We start from the raw sequence: 15,232 nt of genomic DNA, 5'->3' as shown, positions 1-15,232 counted from the left end.
AACTGGCTGCAGAAGGGTTTGGATTAGGCACAATCCTTGGGGACAATCATGTTTCCACTAGCTGGTGAAGTTGCAAAATCAATATTACTGGACACAGCCACCCCGACATCTTTGCAGTTCAAGATTTCAGGAGCTTGTTCATTTTTCAGTCCTACTTGTGAACGGATTGACTTTGGATGCCTGTTGAATGCGCAAAGCAGGAATTTGGCACTAAGCCAAAGACCATCTTTTCAGAAATATTGTCCTTCCCTTATACAATGGTTTGCTCGGCCTGCAGATTTTTTCTCCTTTAACTGCAAGCAACTGAAAGGTCTTTTGGTGAATGATATACTGTTGCTTATAAATTTAACAGCGTTGTATATTGCTTGTAAAAGGCTGCTTTCTTCCATTCTGAATAATGAAAAGGATTGGGCTGCTGTTTCAGGTGTGGTATACATATGCCTGGTGAACTCCACTCTTGGTGATGATGCGCCTCCAGCATTTTCCATGTTATGTCCTACGTGTTCCTACCTCTCCCCATGTCGGACAAAAGGATAGAAGAACAGAGATGCCTTATTGCATCTTCTTCACACAAGGGACTCTGGTTTAGCATATTCTGGCAGGATAAGAAAGAAAGTGTGTCCTCAGGTATTTAGGAAGTTATGCAACAAGAATGAAAATGAGAGGAAGTTCTCAGGTATGGAGGAAATTTAATGTGTAAACACAATCAAATTTGGAACCTAACCTCTACATGCCCAGAGATCCACTCTGCAGCCACAAAGTTGGAAAAGGAAATAAGTTATAGGTGATGAGCAGAACAAAGTCTCCTCTGGCTGGCTGCATCTGAGATTATATCAAATTAAATCTCAAATATTAGCCTTTTGGGGCTTTTTCCCCTTCTCCAAGGGCTCACAATCTAGCTGTAGCTTGAGGAAAGAACAGCTGTGCTTCTCATACTCACAAAATGAAACTTGATGGGTCTGAAGAGGAGCCTGATCTCTTCCATCTTCAGCCACAAGGTTGAATGGTTGCACCAATTTTAGTAAATTGATTGTGCCAAAAATGTTCCCAGGCAATCAACCCTCACTAAATACCAGTAAATTAGAACAGTCGCTGGCACAGTTTTAGTCTTGGTGAACTATCACTTTCTCAAACCATTCTTGAATACTCTTTGGGAATTTGAATGTTACAGGGACTGAACCCAAAGGCAACTGAGATGTGATTACCCTCTTCTGGAGGTAAAAGAGCTTAATAGTACAAATGTGGAACTTTTTATACCATGGCCTCAGGGCCAGAGGGCAGACCTTGGAGCCTGGCTGGAATTGTCATGGCAGAACTCCTGTCTCCAGAGGATCTGGGCTTGTGTACAGCAAAGAAAACAATGGACCTGATCAGAATATAATATCCATAATTTAATTAAGGGATGAGACTTTCTGCCTGTTCTGTTAATCTGATTAAAGTTGGCTGCTGAAATTGGTGGGAATAGATGCCAGTGCAGGTGTGACTGTGTGATGCAGACACCTTGGAACAGACCACTGGACTGAAGAAAACATTTCTGCCAAGCATTTCTGCTCATTGAGGGTCATAAATCATAGAATCATAGAGTCATAGAAAGGTCATAGGTTGGAAAGGACCTTTAAGATCATCGAGTCCAACCAAACAACCTACAATCTCTGCCACTACAGCATGCCCTGAAGTGCCACATCTAGACGTTTCTTAAACACCTCTAGGGATGGTGACTCAACGACCTCCCTGGGCAGGCTGTTCCAGTGCCTGACCACTCTTTCAGTAAAGTAATTCCTCCTAATATCTAACCTAAACCTCCTCTGCCACAACTTCAGACCATTTCCTCTGGTCCTGTTATTATTCCCTTGGGAGAAGAGGCCAACACCCACCTCTCTCCAACCTCCTTTCAGGTAGTTGTAGAGGGCAATGAGGTCTCCCCTCAGCCTCCTCTTCTCCAAGCTAAACATGCCCAGCTCCCTCAGCCTCTCCTCATATGACTTGGTCTCCAGACCCCTCACCAGCCTGGTAGCTCTCCTCTGGACACACTCCAGCACCTCAACGTCCCTCTTGTACAGCAGGGCCCAGAACTGAACGCAGTACTCAAGGTGAGGCCTCACCAGTGCCGAGTGCAGAGGCAGCATCACTTCCCTACTCCTGCTGGCCACGCTATTCCTGATACAAGCCAGAATGCTGTTGGCCTTCTTGGCCACCTGGGCACACTGCTGGCTCATGTTAAGCTGACCGTCCACCAGCACCCCCAGGTCCTTTTCTGCCGGGCAGCTTTCCAGCCACTTTTCCCCAAGCCTGTAGTGTTGCTTGGGGTTGTTGTGACTGAAATGCAGGACCCAAAGCTAAATGAGATCTGAAAACCTCAATAAACTAGATTAAAATATACTTTTGGATAAAGGAAATGTGAAAGATCAAGAGGAAAGAAAGTTCTGCTTGTGAGGAATCATTAAAAAGAATAGAACTATTCAGCATGGATTGTTGGGAGATGATAGAGGGCTATAAAGTTGTGAGGGGAAAAGAAAAAGTGAAAAGGGATTGGCTGTTCCTGTTTTAATCCACTGCAAGAACCAGAGGGGATCAAATTAAATCAGCATGTGGCATGTCCAGCGTTTGAATAAACTTCAGAACTCCTTGCTGCAAGAATCTGTGGATGCCTACAGCCAGCATGATTCAAAAAGCAGATTTATCTATGGCTTTTAAACCAGGATACTACCTCTAGCCATGAATTATTGGAAGCTGAGGCATTACCCGGGAGAAAAGCATCTCATAATTGCCCTGTTTTTACATTCCTCTCTGTAAGGAATCAGCTGATGTCCTAGGCAAGGTGCGTCTTTGGGCTGGACCAGTGTGGCCACTCCTGTGGTCAGGCATGGATTTGGGGAGGTAAACCTATTCCAGCAACCGACCTGGTAAGTGAAATGCTGCTGCTGATATATCATTAAGCAGGGTCCTCCCTCAAAGGAGCCCACCTCATTGTAGCTCAGCATGGCATTTCCACCAAACCCATCACCACTCCTGTCCTCATCACTGTGAAGGCCTTTCCCTGTTAAGTGACCCACTGCACCAGATGCATCACTGCTGATATGTGGCCTGGCACGATGTTATCCCTGCTCTGGAGATGAAGGGATGTGGCAATGAATCAAAGCTGAAGTTATCAAGATCTCCACAGTCTTCTGAGCTGCTGTCTTGGGGTGGCTTCTCGAAGAACCTCGCTTAGTTCCCATTCACTTGAAGTCCTCAATTTCTCCATCTGCAGAAGGGATAGAGTGTGTCTTATCTGCTCAAAAGCACAGGAGACCTCAAGCAGCATCTGAGGCGTGTGAACAGCAAACTGGGACCTTTCGTGTTTGCTGTTGTCCCAGTCTGGATGAGGTTCATCTCGGCAGCCTTAAGGGGAGAGGCTCCCTACCCCATTAGCTCTCCATTGAGCCGCCCAGCCTTCCATACAAGGCTGTTTTATTTGGAAAACGTGACCACTTGTGGCAAACAGTATTTACGATTTAACTTTTTGTTGTTGTTGTTCCGGCTGATGTGAAACTCCTTGGCTTTACAATGCAGGTTTAATAAAGTCTATTAAAAGGGTAAATATAGCAACTCCCTTTTGGAATTTCTTCCTCTTCTTTTCTTTTTTAATTGATTATTTCTTAGAGGTAAAACTTTTAACGCAATGGCAAAATATCAGGAGTAATTAGATTAAGTGGGGGGGGGGGAGCTGTTGAATTTTTTTTTGAGAGCTATAAACCAGAAATGAAACAAAACTTACTTTATATTCGTAGACAAGTGTGTGTGTGTTTATATGTTTCTCTAATACTTGCCAGTTTTGCTCTTTTTTCTTCTTTCAAAGCACTACAAGCAATAACACTGTGGAAGATAGAACCCTTTCTGTTTATTCTTGTTTTCTTTCCAATAATGAATAAGCTCGAAGGGCATTATTTTAACTAGGCTCTTGTAATCCTTTAACGGGGCTTGTTGAAAATAAGACCCAGCACTGCCAGACACCACGCGGCAAAAAGCTGCTTAGTGCCAAACTCCTTGGCACTGCAGAAGCTGGGAATTGGCTGATTTTTCCTCCTGTTCTCTGTTTAAATACGCACCTTTCTGGGTCCCAAAGAGAGTCGCAGTCCAGGCAACACCTGACACTTGGTCCCTTGCACTTGGTCCCTTGTGCTTAAAGAGTGACCAGGATAACACTTTGTGTCTCAGTTTAATAAACTGCTTCGAGGATGGGCTCAGCCTTAAGGGGTTGGAAGCTCTCAGTGATGTAAACTGAAAGAGGGTAGATTTAGATTAGATATTAAGAAGAAATTCTTTATTCTGAGGATGGTGAGACACTGTCCCAGGTTGCCCAGAGAAGCTGAGGATGCCCCATCCCTGGAAGTATACAAGGTTAGGTTGGATGAGGCTTTGATCAACCTGGTCTAGTGGGAGGTGTCCCTGCCCATGGTAGGGGGTTGGAACTAGATGATCTTTAAGGTACCTTACAACCATGCTATGATTACATGATTCTGTGTAGGATTGGTAATACTGCATGAAATCACACGATGATGTGGGAATCCCAGCTCCTGTTGAAAAAACGAGAGGTGCCCTGGTCCAGATGGTCACGGAGTAACACTTGAAATCACGAACTCTAAAAGCTCTGAAACCAGAGAGCAACTAAGAGCACCTCAAACTTATTAAAGAAGATCTTAGGAGGGTTTAAGACAATCTTATTACTGTTTCATTATAGGAGAGAAAGGAGGATTCTGCTCAGTCTCAAACTCAAGACCTGCAGCTTAGCAGCTCTCTGTTCAGTACTTTGCTCTCCAACCTGGCGCAGGACATTTTGCCTTTGTGTTTCAGCTCTCCCACAGAGTATCACAGTCCCTCTTCTGCCCATGCCAACCAGCACTCTCACAAAGACATGCTATCCTGAGCCAAGAGTTGTTCCTAACAGACCATATGGATGTGGCTTTCCTGTTTGGGCATGTGGACGGAAAGGATGAGGTGTCACAGGACTTAGAGATAAACGACCCCTTGCCTCCTTAATTTGCTAATATAGCAGTAATCTATGCTCTTGCAGGAAAAGTAAACAGACTCTCCTTTCCAGACAAATTCAAAAGAAAAAGAGCTGTTTATGATCCAAAGAAAACAGTAGACGGTGCCCTCAATAATAGTCCCCACAACAACACAGAGCAGCATAAATGGATCCAGTCTCAATAGACTTTTTAAAAGGACATGAGAGAATGGCTGTAGGCTGTGTAATACAGGAAGGAATAGATGAACTACCCTGTCTTTTTCTGAACTTTCCTATCACAAAGGTGCCTGGAAGTAAGCTGCAGTGTCACCCTGCTCCAGCCATCCTCCTTTTTTTTCTTTCTGGTTCTTCAACCTGGTCAGTCCTTCTGTCCTTCTAACAGAGCCTCCTGTTCTACATGACCTCAGACTAGCCTTGACTGACTCCAGGATAGGGTTTGTCTCTATCAAGGTTGCCTTATCTCACACTTCCTACTGCCCAGGTCTTCAGCAGGCTTCACCCTGCAGAGCTAATGCTGCCCAAACTCTGCTGCTTACTCTCCTCGATTCAAGCTACCTGTCTATTTCTCTTCTAATTTTACCAACAAAGTGCATTGCATTAGGAGATGTTCCTTAGCAGGTTGTTTGTAGAAGAGGAGGCAAACCTTGGCCTTGAAACAGGGAGTCCTTTAGCTCCTTTCTGCCAGGCTGGTATCCTGGAGTACAGCAATGGCTTGTTGGATGATTGGGAATGTTCCCCTGAGAAAAGCCCATCGGATCTCAAGTGATGAGATTTCAAGAGCAGACTAAGGCCATAGAAAACCAGAAGAGCCAGGAAATAGAAACAGCTGGGTTTCAAGACGCCCTCCCTACCTGGCATCACTTCAAGGAGCCCTAAAACACACACTATTAAAAAGCCCTTTGTGCTTTTCCTGGCTCTGTTCAAGGGGCAAGAGTGAGCACAGAGCAGAGGACCTGTACCTTGATTCTCAGGGGTGTCTGTACCCCAAAGGACAGCTGAATGGCTGCTGTATCACCTTTCTGTGCTCCACACTCACTGCCCATTGCAGGCAGTGCTGGCCCAGTGACAGGTCCCTGTACCGAGGGAAGGAGGGACATTAAAGCTCAAGGGGGAAGCACTTGCCTGTGGAGTGGAAAGGTTAATCTCATGAGGAGGACAGAGCAAATAATTGCCAGGGCGAGGACATGGTACTTCACCTCAGCCTGCTTGTGTGCAAAAGGAAGGTAGCTCTTGCACAGAGATACTTTTCATCACTGTGCTTTGCAGCCCAGGGGAGAGGCAGTGACATGAAAGCTCCCTTTGGGCTCGGAAAGGAGAGGGGAAATCGGAGTAAAGCACTCAGAACAGCACACAGCTTGTCCAATGATCCTGAAAAGCCAGATGAAGATTCCTCTCTCAGGGGTGTTAGTCTTTCTTCAAATCTTTACCCTTTTGATGGGGGTAGGATTTCTCTCTGCAGCTGCTCTCAGCCCTGTCGTGGCCTCTCCTGGCCATAGCCATGAAATAAGTGGCACGATAAAAGGAACTAAAAGGGCTAAAGGAGTGATCTCCCCAGTCTGCCCCAAAAGATACCCTACTGCATCCACTCAAGATTTTCACTTCCAGCCTGCATATCTGATCCTGCTTGGGACAGCATTTCAGATCTCCAGGGCTTGGGCTTGGTCACATCTCAAGAAGCCAAAGGGAACCTTTGGCTCTCTGCTTTTTATAAGGTGAGTGAGTGCCCAGGTTAGCAAAGCTCAGATTAATCTTCTCCAAGGACTGGTGAGATTTCAGGAACTAAAAAGAAATAGAACTTTATAATGACAACAGTGATGCAAGTACCATAATAGTGGAAGCACTGGTAGGAAAGAATGACAGGGTGGAAGAAGAACAACTCATCTTTAAATTTCACTGTCATTTCCTCTTTGGAGTTCATCAAGTAGAAGTTTTATCTGGATCAAAAAGGTTGCTGACAAAATCAGGGTCAAATCAACTGAATGGTGACTGTCCCGTTGGAGACTTTGTGGGAACTGGTAGAAGTGACCAAATTAAGCAAAGGTATGAAAGAGGAGTTAAGAGCATCCACGCAATGGACTTGCACTGGATTGTCTAGAATGTTTTTCCTAATCGCAGGAACTTCTCCAGTGCAGATTTGACACTTCAAACAACTTTGATGATGACCTGCTTCCTATGAACATGGACGTTTGTCATCTCCAACATTTTGAACTTGAGCAAAAAGTCAAAACTTGCCCTTGCCTTGCCACTGCCCTGGTCATGGCCCTGGTTACTGACCCAGATGGGTAGCTGAGATCTCCTTCTGGACCTCTAAAACCAAAGGAAAAGCAACCCTGAGAGCCGGACAAAGCCCTCAACTAATCACATCACACAAGTATAATGAGGAACAGTTGAAAAAGCTTTTGCAAGATTGAGATAAGCTCCCCTCGTTGCTTCCTTTTTGCCAGTGCGTTCATCAGAGTGCTTACATTTTCCATTCACATCTGAAGAGCCTAGTAGGAAAAACAACAAACTGGAGGAGCTACCTGCATGCACCTGGGAAAAACAAACAGGGCCTGGAGATAAGAGAAAGTGGGAGAACAGAGAGATAAGGACAAGAACCAAACACTCCTCCCTCCTCTTTTCTTCCTCTCCATTTCCTCCCGGGAGCAGCAGAGTACACAACGCTCTGCTCTCCAGCCTGCATTTCAAGCGCAGGGTTGTAGGCATTAGTTTCCTGATGGACCTCTGTTATTCATGTCAGCAAAGTGAGGTCTTCCATGTTTTCTAAACACACGAGCCATGGTAGCGTGAACGCACATGTTCTTATTCAATGCTGAAGCTGAAGAGTCACAGGTCTGTAGGCTTCTTCGTTAGGAGATGCCACGGGAATTTTGAGCACCAAGAGCAGATCGGTCCCTGACCCAGCTGACAAATAACAAGCACAGCCTGGGCCCCACTATTGAGCTGAAGGACAAGGATGAAAAGGGGTGAGTGGACATCCCTACAAAGAGATGGGTATGTGCTACAAGTTGCAAAGGTCCTAGTAGTCATCGCTTACACAGCTGGGCTTGAAGGTCCAAGGGTCTTTCCCAGCAGCAGCCTGCATCATCCATAATGCCTTTGCCTACTCGGAATGTCAGCCCGTGTCATTCCTTGTCTGAGGGCAACACTGTTGCTGTGTGTCATTAAAGACCAATTTTGTTCTACCTTGGTGTGAACAGGTTTCTGTGAAAGGTTTTAGAAACGGAAAGAAACATTCTGCAAATCCCAGTGTCTCCTGCACTACTTTTAAAATGCTGCTGCCCTTAATGACACCCCTTAATGAAAAAAAGCATATTAGCTACAGAAGAAGACTCAGCCTCCACCTTTTACATGAGATGATGTTAGAAGGGCTAGAATCCAGCTAACAGGATACAATATGTAAATGTAGATGCCTCCATGCAGGTATCAGTAAGCACTGGGTGTCTTAGCTCCCAGCCCAGACAAGGTAGACATCCACAGTAAAATTCAACTGGGAAAGCACAGGTGGGTAGAGCAATTGCACTCAGATACCCAGCTGGCCTCCATCTCCCATTTCAGAGGAACAAAGAGATGTGGTCCCTCATCTTCTCTTCCCACCAGGGAAACTGATGAAATCAGTCTCTCAGACAGAGGTCAACCAAGAGGCGAACCGTGCTGCCTGAAGAGGTGCTTCAACCCAGTCTTAACTCTCTGCGTAAGGTTGCCCATCCCTCTTACTATAGACTGGACTTCAGAAGGTCTCAGTGATGGGTGAGAATTGGTGGGGAGATGACCCGGGTACTTCCACACCTCCAGAAATATTCCATCTGGTTGATTCCAAGCCAGAGTGACGAAGTGGATTGGCTCTTCCATCATCCAAATTTGCTCTCCCGCCCCTGTTTGAAAATCATGACCTTTGGGGCCAGAAAGTGCAATGACAGCAAAATTGGCAAGTCCAGCTGTCTACAGAAGGGAGTGAACTTGGCGTCTTTGCATGTCTGGAAATGGAGCTGTTTATACAGGGGGAGGGGAAAGGAGAGCTGCCATGTATAAGGTCTAAAATCGATCACTCACGTTAGCATAGCATGCTACAGAATAATGCGGGTCCTACTAACAAAGATGACATAAATAAAACCATGTTAGCTCCTTCACTTCAGAACAAAATATTTTCCCCCTAGGAGAGGGCTTATAGTCACAGGAATGACCCAAAAGCATTCTCACTTCTGTACAAGTGTGATTTACTCCAGTATACCAGTATACACCGGTATAAATCTGTCAGAATTAGATAAGAATAAAAGGAAAGATAGCCTTATTATTAAAATTCTGGAGTGGGAATACGGTTATTAGGAAATTTTGCTCTGCTACATATTTTTTTGCTGGATATTGAACAACTCATATCACTTACTATTAACACTGCCTCATTCCAGATCGTGCAGATACACACACACACAGACAAAACCTTTCCTTTATAAAATGAGTTTACTGGTTCTGCCTTCTTTACGAAGACTGCTTTTTCTGTGGGGCAAGAAACACCTTTACAAGCCATATATCCCAATTCTGTTGCGCACTGGCTGAGGAGATCGTTTTAATTCTGGTGATTTTGTTCTGGTTTTCAGAAAACTAAAATAAATTTTAAAAAAGGTATGTTTTCATGAACCAATATCTTTGCTGTGACCTAAAGGAGTTCCTTCATATAATTGGTAGTAGAGCTGTGGGGCTAAAGCTGAAGAAGATTTTGAAAAGATCTAGGCATCAGAGAAGAGCTGCTCAGCCAACATGGTATGGATCAGGTCAGTTGTTTGAACCCAGGTGCCTGCTTGAGGTGCCCTGGGATATTCCACCGGCTCTCCCACTGCCTCTAGACAGGAGCGTGTCTCTGCCATACAGCTTGTGTGGGTATGTCAGACAGCCCTTGATGCTTCAGGTGGCTCTGTACATCTGTATTGAGACAACGGGACCACACCTTGGACTCTGCTTACTATATTGAGCCTCAGTGTGGTTACTCACACCAAATGTCTAGGGCTTTTGGGGTATTTGAGAGGTTGACACAGGACAGGCAGATGAGAGACAGGACCTATGGGACACTGCGGTGACCTCCTGGAACAGCAGCCACAGCCCCACAGCTCCCGAAATGGCCCCGAATCCTGATGCACAAGCAGCTGAATTGAGCCCTGAGTGTTCAACCCTAACCAGGCAAAAGACAGACGGCCAGCATGAAACCTCTTATAGCTGGGTGTTTTATATATTTGCTTTGGCTGTGGAAAACTCCTTTGCCTGATCTAAATTCCTGTTATTTTGCTACCAAGGAACACATCTTATCTGCTAAGTGTGGGTTCTCCCTTATAAAAACTATTACACTTTGTGTCATGTTTAAATATCCACTGGGACAGAGAAAGAAAGTTCAACTCATTCAAGAGCAGAAGAGTTCAAGCACGTCCTGCGGTAGATCCTCTACAGCATGAACTTCCACCTCTGGTAGACCCTCTGCTGTGCCTCGAAAGATGAACAAGCTGATGTCAGCACACCGCATTGTAGCATTGCTGCTGCCTCTTTGACAAGTGTCCTGATGATTTAAGGTATAGATAAGGCAGTTGGAGTTTTATTTTCGCAAACACCATGCAAGTTTCTTCCTGTCTCTAGCCCCGCAGTCAAAACATTTCATTTTAGAAATGCTCAAATAAATCTTTTTTTTCAAGATTCGCTCAGGTTTTTCTCTCTTTTTTTTTTTTTTTTTCACTTCACACCAAAAAGATCTGTTGGTTCTGACCCAAGCGGTTATCACAATATGTTCTGATTTGGACAAAACTGTAATCTGGGAAAGGGAAGGGTCAGAAAAAGGGCAAAAAAGAAGAAAATCAATACCACTTTCATTCATGTAACACTGCTCCCAGCACCCTGGGTCTCAGCTCAGAGCCTATGGGGAATATGTTACCCACACAGAATAATTAGGCTACAATGAGGCATCACTTCAGTGACCAAATCTAGAGCAAAACTATGATACGTCTCACAGTATGTTATTTGCTCAGCAAACATTTCAACCCATAGAAGAGTAATGAAGGGATGCAGCGTTTGACCACTGGCTTTCAGATTTTGATCTTCTAGGGCCACATTGGAGAAGGTAGCAGGAGCGAATGTAATTCTTCAAGGGGCTTTTGTTAAAATCATCAGCTTTGGTATGTATTAAGTACTGAGAACTGCTGTGTTTAAACAGTGGTCTGGTTCTACTTGCTCCAGTGAATTTTCTCAAGCATGACTGTCCCTTGTTTCCCTCTCCTGCCTTCCACTTCTGCCCTGGCCATGGAGACATAAATGCAGCTTGTAGAATCATAGAATGGTTTAGGTTGGAAGGGACCTTAAAGATCATCTCATTCCAACCCTCCTGCCATGGGCAGGGACACCTTCCACTAGACCAGGTCGCTCAAATCCCCATCCAACCCGGCCTTGAACACTCTCCTCCAGCACAGTACACAATCAGAGCAGGGTGTTAATAACAAACAGGCACCATGGAATTAATGTTCCCTTCTGCAGATGTATCCTCAAGAAGTTGGCATGGCTGCTGCAGTCTGGAGGAGCGCTGACTAGTGAAGAAGCACATTTTTTTCCTCTGCTAATAAGACCCTAAGCCACAATTGAGCAATGGAGCAATTATGTTCTTTAAGATGAAATTCTGACTCATGCAAAGGACTCTTAAAAAATCACTTTTTTTTTTCCCCTTCCTGTGTTCTGCCAAAAATCCCGTGGTGACCTTCTTTATTCTTTCCTGTTCACAGTTAAGTGGAATGACAGCTCAAGGTCAAGAACAGAAAACAATGTAATTTAAAGCTATGTAGAACAAAGTGGTAAGTTTCAAAAGACCAGAGATGAATGAAATGGAAGGGAATTTCTTTGTCAGCTATGAAACCATATCTGATCTCTAGTATTAGTGGAATAGAGGGGGGGGGCACACACAAAAAAAATCTAAATTTTTCATATTTTACTTAGTAACCTCAATGGATAGGGAGATATGAGGCTGGATCAAGATTCTGGCTTTTACCAGTGCTAAACTTTAGTGACATATTTGATTTGGTAATGAACTTTGAATCTCTGCCTTTAAAATATTTTAAAACTTCGGTGCACAGCCTGAGGGAGTTGTGACTTGCCAGATCAGGTCAGAGTAGCAATCTACTTCAGCTTCAGGCAACCAAGGAATTATATACACATCATCATATCCTATCATGATTTCAGATCGTGCTGGGCCAAATGAGGGATGCAAAGTACAGTGCTAGTTTTAACCTGGGTAAAAAGGGGAGGAGAGTCACCATGAGTTCATTACAGAAGCACAATGAGAAATCTGGGAGAAAATCATGCTAAAAGGCATTAAAATTATGAGAGAAAGTGGATAGAAGTTGCAAAGAACTTTGTGGTTGGCTTTCAGTATGCGTGTAGGTAGGATAAAAACTACTCCAGATGATCTTCTCCTGACTTTACCTAACAGCCAGTATATGACCCACGGTGGCATTAGTCAGTCATCCACCAAGACAGTGACTGTAAGAAGAATCAAGCAGCTTTTAAAACAAAGCAACGAAGAACTGCTGAAAAGGAACAACTTGCTGTGTACTTTGAAGGAGAGCAACCCCTTTAGTTCTCCTGGGGTCATGGCAGGGGCTGTGCAGCCCAGCTACAGAGCAGTATCATGGAGAAATCACACTACTGCATTGGATGCAGCAGCACAAGGAGAGGAGATGGTCCAACCTGCTGTGAATGGAAATATTCTGAGTTTAATTGATGCATGACATTTGTCCACAAGGTCACAGTTGTGTCTGTGCTCGGGTACAAGTTGTCTGAGAGACTTGTGGGAATGCAACAGAGGATGGAAGAGGTGTAGCATACAGTTAAACAGCTCCTGTATATCAGGATTGGCCACCTTTCACAGAGAAAGTACGACTAGAGTTTACTCTCTATTATCAGGAGAGGTCTAAGCTATGCACGAATAGAAGTGGATTTCATTTATAAAGGAAAAGTCACAAGTTTGGCAGATATAAGATCTGGCAATAATGAAATGAATGTATCTTCCATAGCTTGGAACAGCAATATGTTTGGAATGAGTGACTAATTAATGGTTAATTGACAGAAGCCAACAACAGGGCAACCTATGTAAAGAATCACAGAATCGCAGAATGGTTTGCATTGGAAGGGAGCTTAAAGATCATCCCACTAGACCAGGTTGCTCAAAGTCCCATCCAACCTGGCCTTGAACACTAGCTTTCTGCTGTGGAGAACCTACAGCCTCATGAGATCCCGACACTCACTTGGTAGAAGGTTGAAAAGACCAGGTCATGTCTAATCTTTGGTTACATTTAATTCATCCATCATTTTCTCTTAGAAGTCTCAAGCAAGAGTTAAGCTCTGGGTGACTGATTTTGAGAAGGAGCCTGTACCAGACAAAAAGTGTCAATGCTCTGCAGAGGAGTTTGATAAGGCAGTGCCAGACAGGAGCTTGAGCAGACATCTTCTCTTGGTGCCCATAAGGGAGCAAGCAGCCATGAATGAATTGAAAGTAGGGCATACACAGACGGACAAAAAGGTATAACAGGGAGGAAGGGAGCTTGCCCTGGCACTACACCCTAAAAAAATTATTTATAATCTCATATTGATGAGATTAACCTAGATGACCTAGAGAAGTTTCATATTGGAGAGTCAGAAGAAATTTAAGTAGGTGAGCAAAAGCCTGAGGACACCAGCAGACTGAAGTCACTAGCAGAACAGTGAGGTGGTGCAAACAGGGAGGGGAAGATGGGTGTGAAGCTCAGCCCACTTGAAATCGTGCAATACCAAATAGACTACAGGAGACTGACGGGCAAGATCACAGCCCTTTGAGAGAATACGCATCTGTGGTCTCAGGGGCTGCAAAAGGCCTACATGGTAAACAGGAATGGTGAAAAAGGCACTGTAGCTTATTCCAGCACCATTCTGAGCTGAAATGGGACCAATTTATGGAAAGGTTTGTACAAAATGACTGCACAGGATGGGGTGGGGACACGTGAAGAAAACCATTCTAGTCCACGTTCCGAAGGAACAATATGGTAGATATCTCAGGACCTTTTTGAAGTAGGTCCAGTTTAGCAATGTTCGTGGGATTGTCTCCTTAGAACATCATATCACACTTTTTTTCAAAATTATTTTGGCTTTAGGAAGTTCCTAGTAGTTAGTTATCCACACAGGGAAGCTGTTATTAATAGCTGGGGTTCCAGTGGGTGAGACTTAAGGAGTACACTAGAGTTATATAGGAGCAATAAAATTCTTACATGCAGCAAATGACCACTTTGCAGCTTTTAACATCTCCCGCGGTCTACCCAAGGTTCTCTTACTTTCTTAGTGTTTATTTTTTCTGTCACCCTTTTGAGGCTGCCAGAAAAGAATAAAGAAACAAAATTAAAAAGACAGAGAAAGAGAAAAGAAAGAGAAGGAATACTAATGGAAGGAAAAATAATAAAAATATTAGCAGGTGTTTACAATCAAATGGGACGTAAACCTCCCAAGTTGCTTCTGCAAATTGCTTGACATTTTTTATGGGGCAATTTTGTGGGGCACAGAGCTTCAAAGTGCTGGAGTTCTATGGCTGGGATGGTTTTGGCCCAGGAGCTTTTTTGGAAATTATCCTTTTTGTTGGATTGTGCATTTTCACCATTTGCAAACAGTATATTTGACCATGTTCTATGTTCAGTACGAAAATTTACTTCTGTTGAGCAATAAAAGACTCTTCCCTGTGATAAAGCCTCTCTGATTTCAAGAGCAATGATGGTTGCAAATCTGCTCCCAAGAAACTAAGGACAATTTTTCATGAACCAGAAGATTATATGGGAAAAGCTATGTATGAATTTAGGGGATAGTAAGAGAACCTCTTGCAAATCTAGCTGCACCAGTTTTAAAAGCTATTTCATCTAGGTGTGACTAGAATCATAGAACCATAGAATCATAGAATGTGTTTGGTGTGAAGGGACATTTAAAGGTCATCTAGTCCAAACCCCCTGCAGTAAGCAGGGACATCTTTATCTAGATCAGATTGCTCAGAGCTTCATCAAGCCTGGCCTTGGATGTCTCCAGGGATGGGGCCTCCACCACCTCTCTGGGCAACCTGTTCCAGTGTCTCATCACCTTCACAGGAAAGAACTTCTTCCTAATGTCTAATCTAAACCTCCCCTGCTCTAGTTTAAAATTATTGCCCCTCATCCTATCACTACATGCCCTTGCAAACAGCCCCTCCCC

This window comes from Larus michahellis, chromosome 2 (genome assembly GCF_964199755.1).
Source record: "Larus michahellis chromosome 2, bLarMic1.1, whole genome shotgun sequence".
Classification (NCBI taxonomy): Eukaryota; Metazoa; Chordata; class Aves; order Charadriiformes; family Laridae; genus Larus; species Larus michahellis.
The sequence above is the reverse complement of the archived record's forward strand: the minus strand, read 5'-3'. Positions refer to the sequence as shown.